General features: G+C 46.9%; 1 long non-coding RNA gene across 1 annotated transcript in view; it reads right to left on the bottom strand.

The window, feature by feature from the left end:
- Window positions 1-741: 741 nt before the first annotated feature.
- Window positions 742-9,739, bottom strand: part of LOC131383655 (uncharacterized) — a 38,154-nt gene continuing 29,156 nt past the window's right edge. Inside the window, exons 2-3 of the long non-coding RNA XR_009213834.1 lie at window positions 9,263-9,539; window positions 742-1,112 (exon numbers count right to left, since the gene is read on the bottom strand). This is a non-coding gene — a long non-coding RNA (uncharacterized LOC131383655). The remainder of the gene's footprint in view (window positions 1,113-9,262; window positions 9,540-9,739) is intronic.

The raw sequence follows: 9,739 nt of genomic DNA, 5'->3' as shown, positions 1-9,739 counted from the left end.
GTGGCTGGAGCCCACAGCAGATCACCTGTTCAGTGCAGGTCACGGGAGCGCTGTTGGTTGAATGGCAGCTGCCTCAACTGCCAGACCCCAAACTGTGGTTTTGGATTGTGGCTCAGTCCCTCTACACAGTCCCTCAAGTTGACTCAATCCCTCCACAAAGGTAAACTGACATTGGGAACCTATTGCCTGCTATCCAGTTAATCACCTTTCATGATGACTACACATGCCATTGTGTACTTTGTGTACTCTCACTACAGTGAGTATTCTAGATACTTGTTGCCTTCATTTTTGTAGGCATTCTTAATTTGCATTAATCAAATATATGATAGCTTATTTAGTGCTAAAGGATATGCTAAGTACATAACAATTTTAAAACATGGATGTGGGCCGGGCGCAGTGCCTCACGCCTGTAATCCCAGCACTTTGGGAGGCCGAGGTGGGTGGTTCACAAGGCCAGGAGTTCAAGACCAGCCTGGCCAACATGGTGAAACTCCATCTCTACTAAAAAAAATACAAAAAATTAGCCAGGCGTGGTGGTGTGCATCTGTAACCACAGCCATTTGGGAGGCTGAGGCAGGAGAATCGCTTGAACCCAGGAGGCAGAGGTTGCAGTAAGCCAAGATCGCGCCATTGCACTCTAGCCTGGGCGACAGAGCAAGACTCTGTCTTGAGGAAAAATTAAAAAAAAAAAAAAAAAATCATGGATGTGGTCCTTGCTCTCACAGAAAATGGCCTAGGAGTGCAAACAAAGTCAGTAAGCAATTAAAATACAGAGTGGTGTTTTAGTTACTTATTGCAGCATAACAAACACCCCAAAATTGAGCGGCTTAAAACAATCATTATCTCTCACAGTTCTGCAAATTGACTGGGCTCAGCTGGGCAATTCTGCTGGTCTCACTTGGGGTCTCTCATGAGGTTGTAGTCAGACGGCAGTCATATGAAGACTCAAGTAGGGCATTGGAAAGGCTGGGCCTCTTCATGTAGTCTCAGGTCCCGTCTGCTCCACATGACCTCTCCAGCTGTGTCGCTGAACTTCTTACACAGTGGCTCCGAGCTTCCAAAAGTACACAAGTGGAAGCTGGCAGGAACTGGCATAGCATCACTTCTGCACTCTGTTGGTTAAAGCAACTCACAGGGTCAGCCCAGAATCAGTGTGGGAGGGGAAAACACAAGGTCACAAATACTGGGAAGTAGACTTTGGAGACAAGCAAGTGCTGTGGTGAAGAAAGTACAGAGTGCTATGGGAACACCCAGGGAAGGCCCATAACCTAGGCATAGAAGTCAGGAAGACTTCCTGGAAGCAGTGATGCTAAATTAACCTGAATGATGAGGCCTGGAAACTAACCAGGTGAAGAAGAGGAAAAGAAACCCAGTTCAGGCAGGGAACACAGCTGATAAAAAGTTCCAGAGAGGCAAAGAAAGCACAATTTAAGATCACTGTAGCTGGAGCTGGGAGGGAGGCATGGAGTCATGGCGATGGGGTGGTGATAGGCCTTTAGTCCGGAGAGGTAAATAGCGGAAGGTCATAACGCCTTGTAAGCCCGAAAAACGTTTGGACTCTGTCCTGAAGGCACGGGACATCTAGGAAGGGTTTTGGCAGGGGAGTGACCAGGCCAGAGGGATCCAAGAAAGGCTATTGGCTGCTGTGTTAGTGGGGGTCAAGCCCTCATTTTCACCCTGTCCCTTCTAGGCCAGTGACCTCACCTTCAGCACTGAGAAAGCTGAGTCATCACCTCAGCACTGATACTAGTACTAGCTCTTCTTGCTTTTGCTTTTTATTGGTGGGATTTTGTTTTTATTTATTTTTTATTTTTTTAGATGGAGTCTTGCTCTGTCGCCCAGGCTGGAGTGCAGTGGTGCAATCTCAGCCCATGGCAACCTTTGCTTCCTGGGTTCAAGCAATTCTCCTGCCTCAGCCTCCTGAGTAGTTGGGATCACACACCCAGCTAATTTTTGTATTTTTAGTAGAGACGGAGTTTTGCCATGCTGGCCAGGCTGTTCTCGAACTCCTGACCTCAGGAGAGGAAGTCTGACCAAAGTGCTGAGATTATGGGTGTGAGCCACCGCACCTGGCTGGGATTTTTCTTATAAAACAGTGCAAATGCCTTTATACAAATATTTTTGTTTTAATTGCTTTTTAAAGAACATATCATAGAAAACCTACCTGGTAGGGATCTGGACATGGGGTTGGTCGGGGTCAGTTTAGTTTAGTTTAGTTTAGTTTAGTTTAGTTTAGTTTAGTTAGTTTAGTTTAGTTTAGTTTTTGAGTTGGAGTTTTGCTCTTGTTGCCCAGGCTGGAGTGCAATGGCACGATCTCGGCTCACCACAACCTCCACCTCCCGGGTTCTAGCGATTCTCTTGCCTCAGCCTCCCAGGTTGCTGGGATTACAGGCATGCGCCACCACACCCAGCTAATTTTTGTATTTTTAGTAGAGACAGGGTTTCACCATGTTGGTCAGGCTGGTCTCGAACTCCCGACCTTAGATGATCCGCCCGCCTCGGCCTCCCAAAGTGCTGGGATTATACGTGTGAGCCACCACGCCCAGCCAGGGATCGATTTATACTTAAGTGTGACGTATATTAAGGAAGAGCCCACTGGCAAGGAGCATAGAGCAAGCCAAGCTCAGTGGATTTGACCCCTCAGATAAATAATGGTCGTCGAAAAGCTCCTACTCTAGTAAAAAGTCAAATAATACTAAAGGCTTTATCGAAAGACAGCAGACCTCTGCCACACGCTCTCTACCCTCTAATCCTGCTCTCTAGAGTCAATTGTTTTCAACTCTGAAGTGTCAGAAAGCAGCACAGGAGAGCAGGGGTTCTAGAATTGAATTGTCTAGCATCCAACACAGCTGTCTCCCTTAGCAGCTGGGTTATCTTGGTCAAATTCATTATAATATCTTTTCCCTCAGTTTCTTCATCTGTATGATGGGAATGATAATTGTATTCTTCTTATGAGATGACACAGTTAAACTGCTGGGCACATGGTCTATAAATGGTAGCTGTATTTGATGATGACGAAGAAGAATCTAACTTAATAGCAGCTGTGAGTACACCTAGATGTTAGCTGCACACTAAACAAATAAATGTAAGGCATGTTTATGATTTGGCGGAAATGACAAGAACACAGTCTCAGTTGGAGAGGTCTGTCTCTTCCCTTTGTTCTAAGGCTAAACTCTCTTTGTTCTCAGTCCCATTTCCTTCCTGTCCCTTTTAGAACTTTGTCTCTATAATTATCCTGACCCTCATGCCAAAGCATACATCTTTCTCCTACCTTTTTTCTTTCCACCTGTGAAATATACACAGGCCTTTCCAATCTTGGGGGAAAAATCCTTTACTTGATCCTCCTGTCCTTTTCAGCTACCATTCTGTTTCTTTCTCCCTACTGCCAGATTTCTTAATTAAGTAACACACATGCTACCTTCCATTTCTGCATGACTCCTTCACTTTTCAGCCTTGTCTCCCAGCTTCCATCTCTGTTCTTCTGATACAGGGGTCACTAGGGTCATCAAAGACCACCTCATTAACCACCAGTGGACCTTTGCTCAGTCAGACACCTTGACCCAGAGCACTTGACTCAGTTGACCATCCACTCCTTAAATCTTACACACAAAATCTCATCATCTGCTTCCATTTTTCTGCTATTGTATAGCTTCCCCAAGCCACCCAGGAAAGGAATCTTGAACTCATTGTTGGATCAACTCTTCCTTCTCTGCCCTCCCCCATACTAGTTTTCTGTTTTCTTTTTTTCCTCTGGTTCAGGTTTTCTCATGACCCCACACTAGTTTTGACTCTTACTTCAAGTATTAGAAACTCATTGAAGCTAGCTTTTGAAAAAGTTTTATCAGGGTATGGAAGAGTGGACAGGACATTTAATGAACCCCAAGGGCAAGAGACAGCTGGGACCCAGGAAAGACCAGAATTATGGACTCAGGAGGCAACAAAGTGAGCCCTTTCTCTCTGGCTTTCTGTCTGGATTTCTCATGATCTGCCCAGATACCCCAAAGGTGTCAGACACTCCCATACCCAGCTAGTCACTGGGTCCTGTCAAAATCACCTTCTTTTGCATCAGACCCTTAAATCTGTCCTCTTCAGCTTCCCGGGTCTCTACATCTCTCTAGCAGTGCTTCTTCCTCCTTCTGACCCCTAGTACCAGCATTGTCCAGATGTCCATTCTTTCCCTATTGCTCTTAAACTCCCTCTGTCCTGTTGACTCTTAAATGAAAATACAGTGGTTAAGAGCTTGGGTTCTGGAGTCCTAATAATCAGGGTTTGAATCCTCCACCACTTTCTCAGTTGTGTGCACTTTGGGAAGTTACTTGAATTTTTTGAGCTTCACTTCCTCATCTGTGAAATGGAGCACATGTAAAGTGCTTAGTTAGCACAGTACCTGGCACACAGAAAGAACTCAAAATGGTGACTATCATTAGCCTTACCTTTGTCCTCTTTCCTGAGTTCCAGTTCAGTCCTCCACCACCTGCTAGATTTATCCATTAGATGTCGTGCTGTGACCTCAGATGCACCTGTCAGAATTCCCCAGATGCTAGTGGAGGATGCAGCTTTCTGATAGCTGGAGGGTGGGAAGACTTGAAAAGGCAGGTGGTCCCATCAAATCCTCAAAGGAACCCCCTACCTGGCCTCAGCCAGGCCTCAGCAGAGAAGGCCCTGAAGAACAGCTCCCAGAAGCCTCCAAACCCTATGCTGGCTGACTCTTGGGTTCTAGGAGGGCAGGCAGAGCTGTCATTACAAGAGCAAATGGAGGATGTGAATTCAACCTTTAAAAAAAGCCCCAGGTGGTGAAGGGAGGTGTAGCAGGATCAGTGAAGTTTGGAAGCAGGTGAGAAAGGTGAGAGCAACACCCTCAGGGCGCTGAGCTGAGTTTAGGCTGGGGCCTCCCTCAAGCACTGGGGATTTGGCAGCATGGAAGTCAGAGATGCTCCTGTTTTTAGCTGAGCTGTTGCAGGTCCCCTTTGCCGCCCTTGTGAACATTCCTCATTAAGTGCCAGGTGTGGCCCCTCAGCCCTGCTCTCCCTACCTCCTCTCTGCTCTTGGGTGGTGGCAGTCCTATTGGCAGGAACCCAGGAGGGGCAGGGCCGTACTCTACCCAGCACAGAACTGGAGTCATGAGGGTGGGAGGTAGGTAATCTCACAGCTGTTTTCTCCAGGCAGTGTGACCGAGTGGTTCAGAGCTCTGGCTCTGAATCGGAATGTGTGTGCGCCTGTTCGAATCTCGCTTCTGCTTTTACTCTTTTTTTGACACTAGGCAAGTTGTTTAAATTCTTTTTGTCTCATCTGTATAATGGGGATGATAATAGGCCTCTCTAATAGTTGTGAGTTTTAGTTAGATAATGCAGGTAAAGCACTTAGCTTAGTCCATCTATGCCACTTGGAGCCAAGGGCCCTGTCCTTGCAGGAACAACCACCCCCATTGCTGTCTTCACCCCATCTGTGTTGTCCTCTGTTCACATATCCATCTCTGCCTTTGAACTACAAGCTCCATTAAGTCAGAGATTGAATTGTATGAGTCTGTGTCTCTGGTGCCCAACACAGGACGTAGCATATAGAAGAGCTTAATAAATGAATGTTTACTGTTGGAAGGAACTGGTGAAACAATGTAGAAGACCCAGGATTCCCTCTGGCCTGAGTCCCACCATCCCCTCTGGGTTATTTACCACAAATGGAGAGCCTAGGCCAGTCATGTCCGGGGGACTGAGGATACAGAAGTGAATGAGATAGGCTGGGCTCCTGGCCTCATGGAGTGAATTGTCCAGGGGGTGATGGACAGTAAACATAACAAAACTGATGATACATTTCAATTAGGAAGGTTGCTAGGAAGGAGAAGCTGGGCTGCTATGAGAGCATAGAGCAGAGGAACTATATTTTGGGCAGAAATGAATCGGGAAGAGTTTCCTGGACAATGTGACAAGTAAATTGAGGCCCAAAGAAAGGGCAAGCTGGGTTGAAGCAGAAGATGGAAAAGAGCCATCCAGGCAGAGGGGACAGCAGATGCAAAGGTCCTGAGGCAGATAGGAACTAGGCTGCTCAGTGGAAGTCAAGGTTAATGCGGCTGGAACCCAGTGATGGAAGGGATCAGTGACCTCTCCAAGGCTGCAGAGCTAGGAGCATGGCTTGTAAGAGCCGTGTAGGCTATGATGAGAATTTGAATCTTTATCCCTGATTATAATAGCTAACATTTATTAAATTGTATGTATATGTGCACTGTGTTTATTTCGCATGGTTTCTCATTTACTATTCACAGCCTCCCTGGGAGACTGGTGCTATTATTCCCATTTTACAGATGATGAAATGCTGGCTCAGGGAGGTAAATTTCTTCAAGGTCACATAATTGACGGTGGCAGAGTTGATTTGGACCCAGATATCAGGATCCAACGGTGCCCCTTTAGGCCCCGCATGGCCCAGCTTAAGAGCTAAGTGCGGACTTGGATCCGCAGTACACGTTATTCAAGGCCTAGGTTCCTCTTTCGCCGCCTCCCTTCCCCCGGATTGGGGAAGGCAGGTGCAGGTTCGCCCTGACCAGAGGAGCGCCCCGGCAGCAGGCTTGACTGCCTGCGGAGACGGCCCCAGAATCGCCCGGGGCCGGGCCGCACCCACGTGACGGCCCCGCGGCTGAGCTGCCGAGCACCGCCGCAGTGCAGTGGGCGCGGGCGTGTGCGCGCTCCTGCTGCTGCCGCGGCTGTGAAATCTGGAGGGAACCGACCCCAGACGGCGGCCCGGGGCCTGGGAGGGAGGGCTCCCCTCCGCGCCCGGCAGGGGGCTCTCTCTCCCCACGATCCCGGGGCCGAGCCCGCAGCTCCATTGCCTGCATCACGTTCCCTCCAGCCTTGAGGGGGAAAGCGGCATTCATTTCTGATTAAAAATGACTATTTTTAATGGGCTTCATTCTTTATTTCTTGCTGTCCTCTCCCAGGGCTAGAAAGAGGCGGAAAGCGACACTGAGAATCCATTCCAAACGAGCAGCCAAGAGGAGACGCGGCAGCTCCCAGATGTTGATGTTTTGTTTTTTGACATAAATCTTTGCACTCATATGGGAGTTTTCATTGATTCATGTTCCCATCTGCTGAATTTCCTTTTATTTATTTAATATGGCTTTGGGGGGAAATCTTGCTCCGAGGCTCTGGAGGAACAATAACTGTGGCAACCGTTGCACCCCACCCCCCAATCCCAAAAACCTTGGCTGCTGGGCGAGGGAAATTTAGTGGCATCCTGCGCTCATGCCCTCGTCTTGGAGGCAAGCGCTCTGGGCATGCGTTTACGTGGCTGTTCTACTTGGGGCCTGCCCGAGGCTGTAAACCCAAGAAAGAAACAGCATGAGAGAGCCGGGGATCATTGAGTCTCTGTTCCTCATCCTTCCTGCCCACCCACAGCACCGTGTTTCCTTCATGCTAAAATACACTTACTCCCTTTTTAACAACTTGGACATCAGGAAACATCTAACAGCGGATGTATTAAGTGTGTTAAAAGCATATCCTCCTCCCCCCACTCATTCTGCACACCCCCATCCCACTAGTGAATCTTAGCAATGAAGAACTTCAGCTCTGCCTGGGCTTGAATCCTGACTCCACTTTCTCTAATGAATTCTTTTTTTTTTTTTTTTTTTAAACGGGAGTCTCGCTCTGTCGCCCAGGCTGGAGTGCAGTGGCCCAATCTCGGCTCACTGCAAGCTCCGCCTCCCGGGTTCACGCCATTCTCCTGCCTCAGCCTCTCCGAGTAGCTGGGACTACAGGCGTCAGCCACCACGCCCGGCTAATTTTTTTGTATTTTTAGTAGAGACAGGGTTTCACCATGGTCTCGATCTCCTGACCTCGTGATCCGCCAGCCTCGGCCTCCCAAAGTGCTGGGATTACAAGCGTGAGCCACCGCGCCCGGCCTTCTAATGAATTCTTGAGCAAGCTAACTTCTCTGAACCTGGGATTCGTCATCTGTAAAATGAGGATAATAACTATCCCTTTCTCAGATATAGGTACATTTTACCGATGAGGAAACTGAGGCTGAGAGTAATTCAGAGATTTGCCCAACTAGGGCAGAGCTAGGAAACACCTCCTAGATCTTTCTGATCCTCACCCTATCCTACCACCTCTCCTACACCCACAACTCCCTATGTATCTCACATCCAGTCCACCCTTCTCTGCATATACTACATGGGACTGTCCTTGCAGGACAGGATATGGCTGGACATCTAAGACTCTATAAATTGGTTCTAAGCTTACCCTGTGGGTGCACATACCCTTAACCCTTCAACTGGAATTGGAATTTCCATACACGGTAAGCAGTCAGGATGCCTTTTCATGTGCTTAGTATCTTATGGGAAGTAAGCCCTCAAAATATGTTTATTCAAGAAAATTTGAGGCTGGACGCGGTGGCTCACACCTGTAATCCCAGCGTTTTGGGAGGTTGAGGTGGGCGGATCACTTGAGCTCAGGAGTTTGAAGCCAGCCTGGCCAACATGGTAAAACTCCGCCTCTACTAAAATTAAAAAAAAATTAGCCCAGTGTGGTAGCGCACACTTGTAATCCCAGCTACTTGGGAGGCTGAGGCAGGAGAATTGCTTGAACCCGGGAGATGGAGGTTGCATTGCACCAACATCGTGCCACTGCACTGCAGCCTGGGCGACAGAGTGAGACACCATCTCAAAAAAAAGAGAGAGAGAAAAAAAAATTTGATGGTGTAGAAGGGCATTTCTGCTCACATTGCCCAAAACCACCTAGAAATGAAATTATTGCCTTCTTGAACTAAAGCCTACTCATTGGTTCCATGATTTATCATTGAGGTTGCCATGAGATAGAAAAGAAGGGGAAATTATTAATCAAAGTAAGCAGGAAAGAAATAACTCCAGAAATAATGGGAGGTGGGTGAGTAATACATTGTAGCAAAATGGCTAATTATCCACCAACATCCATTCTCTCCTTCTTCCACGGTATTAGAATTCAGCTGGGATGTGGCTGTCCAGTCAGGGTCTACTTTTTCTAGCCTTTCACAAAGATAAGAGTAAGTTTAAAAAAAAAAAACTCAAAAGAATATGTACAGTATGATCCCATTCACTTATATTTCAAAAATAGGCAAGACTAAATTATATTATTTAGAAATCCATATATGGGTAACAAAACTATAAAGAAAGAAAAGGAACGTTCTTACAGATATATATGTAATAGATATATATAAATATATTATAGATTCATATACATGTTTTAGACATCTTCTGTATATATGTTATATTTCACAATTACCTTTTTAAGATGTTACTTACCTGGCCAGGCGTGGTGGCTCACACCTGTAATCCCAGCACTTTGGGCGGCCAAGGCGGGTGGATCATCTGAGGTCAGGAGTTCGAGACCAGCCTGGCCAATATGGCGAAACCCCATCTCAACTAAAAATACAAAAATTTGCCGGGCGTGGTGGCGCACATCTACAATCCCAGCTACTTGGGAGGCTGCGGCAGGAGAATAGCTTGAACCCGGGAGGCGGAGGTTGCAGTGAGCCAAGATCCACCATTGCACTCCATGCTGGGCGACAAAAGTGAAACTCTGTCTCAAAAAAAAAGAAAAGAAAAAAGAAAATGTTACTTACCTTATAGGGTTGTGTGGGAACTGAATGAGGTGATGCATTTGTAAGGCTCGAAGCTTAACTGCTTGGTGCATTGTAGGTACTCAATGGAAACAACTTTTTTCATTTATTATTTTTTATTTTTTAAATTATTTAATTATTTTACAGATGGGGGTCTCAG

Source organism: Hylobates moloch, unplaced genomic scaffold (genome assembly GCF_009828535.3).
Source record: "Hylobates moloch isolate HMO894 unplaced genomic scaffold, HMol_V3 SCAFFOLD_6, whole genome shotgun sequence".
Taxonomy (NCBI): Eukaryota; Metazoa; Chordata; class Mammalia; order Primates; family Hylobatidae; genus Hylobates; species Hylobates moloch.
The sequence above is the reverse complement of the archived record's forward strand: the minus strand, read 5'-3'. Positions and strand labels throughout refer to the sequence as shown.